Consider the following 8,793-nt stretch of genomic DNA (forward strand, 5'->3'; position numbering starts at 1 on the left):
TAACCTGGCCCCAAGCCGTTAAGGGCTTTGAATGTTAACACCAGCACTTTGAATCGGGCCTGGAAATGGACTGGCAGCCATTGGGGAGAGAACAGAAGACAAGAGAACAGGGGAGGTGCCGCAAGACTGGAGGCCCACACACGTTGTCCCCATCTTCAAAAAGGGGAACAAAGAGGATCTAGGCAACTACTGACTGGTCAGTCTGACTTCGATAGCTGGAAAGGTTCTAGAACGACTTGCCCCAACCAGGTATCTTCCAGCTGTTTTGGACTACAACTCCCAGAATTCCCCACCCATCAAATTTGCAGATGGCATCATACCTTAGATGACAGAAGCAAGATTCAAGACAAATTCATGGGGGGGGGGGGTGGATAAGCCAATGCTGGCTGCAGGATTCTGAGAGCTGTGGTCCCACACATCTGGGGGGCACCAGGTTGGGGAAGGCTGTTCTAGAATCGTTAAGCGGTCAGTCAGTCTGTGAGCATTTTTGAGGTGGAGGGGAATCCTGTGAACACAAAGAGCTGATACCATTTTCTCAAGAACAAGTCACTAACCTTTTTTGACAAAGTTACGAGGCGGGTAGATCAGCGGGATGCTGTGGACATAGTATATCTTGATTTCAGCAAAGCTTCTGATAAGGTTGCGCATGATATTCCTGATGGCAAAATGGAAAAATACGGGCTAGATGCTGCTACAGTTAGGTAGATTTGTAGCTGGCTGGTGGACTAACCAAAGAATGCTCATCAATGGCTCCCCGTCAACCTCTTGAGAAATGACGGGGGGGGGGGGGCAGGCGCTGCAGCAGCATTCTGTCCTGGTGCCAGTGTTGTTGAACATCTTCATAAATGACTGGGATGAAGGAATAGAGATGTTCATCCAATATGCAGTTGATATCGTATTGCGCAGGGTAGATAATGCCTTAGTCGCCATAAACAATTCAAGACAAATTCATGGAGGATGAGCCTATCAAGGGCTTCTCATCATGATGGCTATATATTACCTCCAGTATTAGCGGCAATACATCTCTAGGTACCAATTGCTCAGGAACATGAGCGGGATGATACTATTGCATATATCCTGCTTGTGAGCTTGCTGTGAGTATCTGGTTGGCCCCTGTGGGAAACTGGATGCTGGACTAGGTTGGCCTTTATTCCAATCCAGCAGAGCTCTTCTTATGTTCTTGACGAGATGAAGAACTGGGCCAAAACCAACAAAATGAATTTCAACAGAGATAACTATAAACACCTGCATTTAGGTAGGAATAATCAGTTGTACGAATACACCCCTGACTTGACAGCAGTACATGTGAAAAAGATCTAAGGACATGCTAAACATGATTCAGCAGTGCCATGCAGTGGCCAAAAAGGTTAATGCAATTCTTCATTGCATCAAAAGAAATGTAGGCCCTATCTATACTAGCCTTTTACTCTGGGGCGGATGCAAGACGAGGCCCTTCAGGACATACAACAAAATTGCCACTTCACAGCCATCTGTGGCTTTCTCCCGGAAAATGTGGATTTCCAAAGAAGTGTTTTGCTGCGATGTTTTCGGTTTGCTGCGGGGTTCCCGTGGCTGTGAGCTGTCTGTCCCGTCCCCAAACTGACTTCACATTTTGCGGTGGGTGTGTTGTAGGCATGCGTAGTACTTGCGTCATTCTGTGATGCCTCTTTACTCCCCCGTCCCTTCACAGCTGCGCAGTTACAGAGGCACAGAGAGGTGTTTTCATTTATTTAATCACACTTTCACACATTTTTGCAGCATTGTATCTTCGCAATGGTTGCTTTTGGACTTAGTGCCCGAGGGCCGGGATGGTCTTGGGGGAGGACCTACTTCACTCCGGCCACCATTTCAGAGCGATTGGTAGGCATGTACTGCTCACGCTTGTTAGTGCAAACCATCGCGAGAGTCCCAGGCTGGGGAACTGACAAACAGATGGCATGGAAATATAGGAGTACAGAACACACACTTTTTACCTAACGAGGGACGGACAGACACAACAGAACCCCTAAAATACAAAACAGCCACTGAATGTCACACCTTCATGCTCATGGGACTGCACAGCTGCGCATTAAAATATCATGGCAAAAAACAGCATGCCGGAGTCTGCTGGGGAAGCCCGCAGTAAATTGTCAGTGTATCGCAGCAGAAGCTAATTCGAAGCTACAATGCTGTGCAGTTGCAATGGAGTGAAGTGTGAAAGCGGTGCCCTAGTGTCCAGACGACAAGAAGTGATGGTTCCGATGTATTCTGCTTTGGTCAGACCTCACATGGACTATTCTGTCTAACTCTGGGCACTGCAGTTAAAGAAGGATGTTGGCAAACTGCAACGCGTCCAGACGAGAGCAAGAAAGATGGTAAGAGGCCTGGAAACGAAGCCCTGAGGAAAGAGTTGGACATGGTTAGCCTGGAGAAGAGGTGATATGATGTTGTTGTTGTTCAGTCGTTCAGTCGTGTCCGACTCTTCGTGACCCCATGGACCATAGCACGCCAGGCCTTCCTGTCCTGCGCTCTCTCCCGGAGCGTGCTCAAGTTCATATTCATTGCATCGGTGATGCTATCTAGCCATCTCATCCTCTGCTGTCCCCTTCTCCTTTTGCCTTCAGTCTTTCCCAGCATCAGGGTCTTTTCCAGGGAGTTTTCTCTTCGCATTAGGTGGCCAAAATAGTTGAGATTCAGCTTCAGGATCTGTCCTTCCAATGAGCAGGCAGGGTTGATTTCCTTTAGGATGGACTGATTTGACCTCCTTGCAGTCCAGGGGACTCGTAAGAGTCTTCTCCAGCACCACAGTTGGAAAGCATCAATTCTTCGGCGCTCAGCCTTCCTTATAGTCCAGCTCTCACAGCCATACGTTGCTACTGGGAAAACCATAGCTTTGATTAGACAGACCTTTGTCGGCAAGGTGATGTCTCTGCTTCTTACTATGCTGTCTAGGTTTGCCATAGCTTTCCTCCCAAGGAGCAAGCGTCTTTTAATTTCATGGCTACAGTCACCGTCTGCGGTGATCTTGGAGCCCAAAAAAATAAGATCTGTCACTGCTTCCATTCCTTCCCCTTCTATGTGCCAGGAAGTGATGGGGCCAGATGCCATGATCTTCGTTTTTTTAATGCTGAGTTTCAAACCAGCTTTTGCACTCTCCACTTTCACCCTCAACAAGAGGCTCTTTAGATCCTCTTCGCTTTCTGCCACTAGGGTGGTATCGTCTGCGTATCTGAGGTTGTTGATAATTCTCCCGGCAATCTTAATTCCGACCTGTGATTCATCCAACCCGCGTTTCTCATGATGTACTCTGCATATAAGTTAAATAAGCAGGGCGACAATATACAGCCTTGTCGTACTCCTTTCCCAATTTTGAACCAATCGGTTGTTCCATGTCCGGTTCTTACTGTTGCTTCTTGACCCTCGTACAGGTTTCTCAGGAGACAGGTAAGGTGTTCTGGTACTCCCATCTCTTTCAGAATTTGCCAGGGTTTGTTGTGATCCACACAATCAAAGGCTTTAGCTTAGTCAATGAAGCAGAGGTGATATGATAGACCTCTTCAAATATTGGAAGAGGTTTGTCATATGGAGAACATTTGCTTTCTGTTTCTCTGGAGGGTAGGACCTGAACTAATGGATTCAACTTCCAAGAGAAAGGATTTAGACGAAACATTAGGAAGAAGATGCCTGACAGTATAAGGTATTTGGAAGTGAAACAGACTGCTTCAGAAGGTGGTGGGCTCTCCTTTGTTAGAGGCTTTCAAGCAGCGGCTGAATGGCCACCTATCAGGGATGCTTTAGCAGCAGGTTGGACTAGATGACCTTTGAGGTACCTCTAGCTCTATGATTCTATTATTCTAATCTTGTCCTCCCAACATGTATGCTGTGGTGAGAAGTAAGTGGAAGGACTCCCCATAGATGGCCAAGCCAAACCCTCTCCTCTCCCTCCCTGTAGGCTCTTCACTTTGCATAAGATGCTAAAAATACATACGGACATTAAGAAGAACCCTGCTGGATCACACCAGTTATCCATCTAGCCTAGCACCCTGCTTCCAACGGCGGCCAACCAGATGCCTCTGGGAAGCCCACAAGAAAGACACAAGGGCAATAGCTGTTCACGACTGCTGCTGCTCCTCCCCCTCCCCAGAAATGGGTATTTCATGGCGTACCGCGTTCACACATAGAGGCTCCTTAGCTTAGGGGAAAAGGCAAGTAACGGTGCAATCCTATGGCTCCTAGACAGAGTCTGGGGGGCCATAGGGCAGTTTGGATTCCTGGATCTGAGGTGAGAGACACTGCTCCAACCTCAGAGCCAGGAATGCACGTTCCTTGCCCCCACTGCCAGCACAGAAAAATCCATGTCAGCTGCCTCTCCAAAGTTGCAAAGGCGACCTCAGAGAAGAGGGAAAGGGGGCATGCCAGTGGGCAGGGAGGGGACTGGTGAGGCTGGCTTAAGCTGTATCCCTAGGCCTCCCCAGTCTTCTTCTGCCTCACTCTGCAGAGCCCCAGCTAGATGGGTGAAAAAGCCCATCTAGCTGAAACACAGGGAGGCGCATGGAGGCAAATATCGCCTCCACCACTCCTCCCGCTCTGCATTGGATGGCCGTAAGCTTCCAAGTTCAGAGATTTATGGCTATCCCAATAGGACTGCACCCTAAGGCAAGATATGATGAACTTGTATCAATTAGGGCTGTAACCTGGAATCACTTTTATTGGTAAATCAATCAACTAAAGTTAATCAATTAAACTTGCCCTAGCTGGTATATTGGCCAGATAGTTTATCTTTCACGTGGTATAGAACATGCAAGAGGTGATTGTTGGGTCAGAAATCTGATGCTGCCTGGTGCCGCCTGGTAGATAAAATAGCATGGACTCAAGGAGATTAGCTCACTAACTCCAACAGAAGACCACCAGCACAAGACTTGGCAGTGCATTTCTAGGTCTTTTATTTCCGGAGGGAGCAATCCTATGGCCGCTAGACAGCCATAGGATATGCTGTTTTCTGGGAACCTACCTCAGCGCCCGCGCTCGGGAAAACTGACCTCCCCTGCTCTTCTGCGCTACCTCTGAGGCAGTGCAGAACAGCCCTGTCCTCCGCACTCGCAAGAGGAGCATGGAGGGGCCGGACAGGGGCGTGGCTGGGGGCATTCTGGGGTGGGGAGATCGTAGCTGCCTGTATGACACATCCAATGCATCGTACAGCAGCCTCCTTCCCTGCTCTGTGCTCCTGCGGCTAGACGGCTGCAATCAGCTGTCTAGCAGAAAAAGTAGGGCAGGAGAAGCGCAGAGGGAACAATCCCCTCCATGCTTCTCCTGCCCTACTTTGGATAGGCGGTCGCCTCCAAGTTTGGAGGCGGCCGCCTATCTAGATAGGATTGCACCCTTGGCCTGGTAAGGACCATGCTGAAACCAGCATATAAACTGGTTCCCAGTCAGTTTCTTTATTTTTATTTTTTATTTTTTTAAGAAAGACAAACAAAACACAACAACAACAGAAACACAACGGCAATACACATACACTAAAATATCTCTTAAGATTGTAAGATATCTATCTTTGGCTCCCCTTACACAACAAATGCTTATTATTATTATTCTTTAGTTCTTATCTTAGTTGTATATCATACATTGAGTTCACAGACTTTATCTTCTTACTCCTAATTTTAGCAACAACAGAAAAAAGAGAATCAAGCATCTCAAAGTTCAAAATCCACATACATAGATATCATTTTTCTCTATTTCTTGTACAGATGCTAAAAAAGGTTTCCAATCTAACATACATGTAGTTTTTGACCCTTCTGTTATTATAATAGTCAGTTTTGCCATTTCTGCCAGCTCCATCATTTTCATGATCCACTTGCTCACAGTTGGTATTGTTTCATTCTTCCACTTTCGTGCATGCAATAACCTTGCAGCCGTTGTCACGTAGAGAAAGAGGGTTCCCCCCTTCTCTTTCACGTGTTTTATCTGTTAGTCCCAATAAAAAAGTTTCTGGCTTTAGTTCTATAGTAGTCTTTAATCCCCTTCATGGATCACTGCCTTGTTGTGGCGAAGGGGCTTGCGTAACTCAGTGAAGCCATAAGCTATGCTGTGCAGGGCCACCCAAGACGGACAGGTCATGGCAGAGAGTTCTGACAAAATGTGGTCCACTGGAGAAGGAAATGGCAACCCACTCCAGTATTCTTGCCAAGAAAACCCCATGGAACGTATCACAAGGCTAAAAGAGATGACGCCGGAAGATGAGCCCCTCAGGTCGGAAGGTGTCGAATATACTACTGGGGAAGAGCAGAGGGTATTTCCAAGTAGCGCCAGAAAGAGTGAAGCGGCTGGGCCAAAGCCGAAAGGACACTCAGCTGTGGATGTGTCCGGTGGTGAAAAGAAAATCCGATGCTGTAAAGAACAATATTGTTTAGGAACCTGGAATGTAAGATCAATGAATCAAGGTAAGCTGGAGGTGGTCAAACATGAGATGACAAGATTGAACATCGACATCTTGGGAATCAGCGAACTAAAATGGACAAGCATGGGCGAATTTCATTCAGGTGACCATCATATCTACTACTGTGGGCAAGAATCCCTTAGAAGAAATGGAGTAGCACTCATAGTCAACAAAAGGGTGGGAAAAGCAGTACTGGGGTACAATCTCAAAAATGATAGAATGATCTCAGTACGATCCAAGGCAAACCATTCAACATCACAGTAATTCAAGTCTATGCCCCAACCACTGAGGCCGAAGAAGCTGAGGTAGATCGGTTCTATGAAGACCTACAACACCTTGTAGAACTAACACCCCAAAAAGAAGTCATGAAATCACTGGGATAACAGGCAAGTATGGCCTTGGTGTACAAAATGAAGCAGGACAAAAGCTAATAGAGTTTTGCCAAGAGAACACGCTGATCATAGCAAACACTCTTTTCCAACAGCACAAGAGGCGACTCTACACATGGACATCACCAGATGGTCAACATCGAAACCAGATTGATTACGTCCTTTGCAGCCAAAGATGGAGAAGCTCTATACAGTCAGTAAAAACAAGACCCGGAGCTGACTGTGGCTCAGATCATGAGCTGCTTCTTGCAGAATTTTGGCTTAAATTGAAGAACGTAGGGAAAACCACTAAACCATTCAGGTATGACCTAAATCATATCCCTTATGAATATACAGTGGAGGTGAGGAATAGATTTCAGGGATTAGACCTGATAGACAGAGTGCCTGAGGAACTATGGACGGAGGTCCGTAACATTGTTCAGGAGGCAGCAACGAAATCCATCCCAAAGAAAAAGAAATGCAAGAAAGCCAAGTGGCTGTCTGATGAGGCTTTACAAGTAGCTGAGGAAAGAAGGGAAGCGAAGAGCAAGGGAGAAAAGGGAAGATATATGCAACTGAATGCAGAGTTCCAGAGAATAGCAAGGAGAGACAAGAAGGCCTTCTTAAATGAACAATGCAAAGAAATCGAGGAAAACAACAGAATGGGAATGACTAGAGATCTCTTCAAGAAAATCAGAGATCTCAAGGGAACGTTTTGTGCAAAGACGGGCATGATAAAGGACAAAGAAGGCAGGGACCTAACAGAAGCAGATGAGATTAAGAAGAGGTGGCAAGAATACACAGAAGAACTATACAGGAAAGATCTGAATGTCCCTGATAGCCATGATAGTGCGGTCACTGAACTTGAGCCGGACATCCTTGAGAGTGAAGTCAAGTGGGCCTTAGGAAGCATTACTAACAACAAAGCTAGCGGAGATGACAGTCTTCCAGCTGAGCTATTTAAAATCCTAGAAGATAATGCTGTTAAAGTGCTGCACTCAATATGCCAACAAATTTGGAACACTCAACAATGGCCGCAAGACTGGAAAGGGTCAGTTTACATTCCAATTCCAAAGAAGGGTAACGCCAAAGAGTGTTCAAACTACCGCACAATTGCACTCATTTCACATGCCAGCAAGGTGATGCTCAAAACCCTACAGGCTAGGCTTCAGCAGTATGCGAACCGAGAATTACCGGAAGTACAAGCTGGGTTTCGAAGAGGCAGAGGAACTAGAGATCAAATCGCCAACGTTCGCTGGATCATGGAGAAAGCAAGAGAATTCCAGAAAAATGTCTATTTCTGCTTCATTGACTACGCTAAATCCTTTGATTGTGTGGATCACAACAAACTGGCAAATTCTGAAAGAGATGGGGGTACCAGACCACCTTACCTGTCTCCTGAGAAACCTCTACAAGGGTCAAGAAGCAACAGTAAGAACCAGACATGGAACAACCGATTGGTTCAAAATTGGGAAAGGAGTACGACAAGGCTGCATATTGTCACCCTGCTTATTTAACTTATATGCAGAGTACATCATGAGAAACGCCGGGTTGGATGAATCACAGGTAGGAATTAAGATTGCTGGGAGAATTATCAACAACCTCCGATATGCAGATGATACCACCCTAATGGCAGAAAGCGAAGAGGATCTAAAGAGCCTCTTGTTGAGGGTGAAAGTGGAGAGTGCAAAAGCTGGTTTGAAACTCAACATTAAAAAAATGAAGATCATGGCATCTGGCCCCCTCACTTCCTGGCATATGGAAGGGGAAGAAATGGAAGCAGTGACAGATCTGATTTTCTTGGGCTCCAAGATCACCGCAGACGGTGACTGTAGCCATGAAATTAAAAGACGCTTGCTCCTTGGGAGGAAAGCTATGGCAAACCTAGACAGCATAGTAAGAAGCAGAGACATCACCTTGCCGACAAAGGTCCGTCTAATCAAAGCTATGGTTTTCCCAGTAGTAACGTATGGCTGTGAGAGCTTGACTATAAGGAAGGCTGAGCGCCAAAGA

Source organism: Heloderma suspectum, chromosome 2, assembly GCF_057233095.1.
Source record: "Heloderma suspectum isolate Gila_16-S chromosome 2, 16-S_ref, whole genome shotgun sequence".
NCBI lineage: Eukaryota > Metazoa > Chordata > Lepidosauria > Squamata > Helodermatidae > Heloderma > Heloderma suspectum.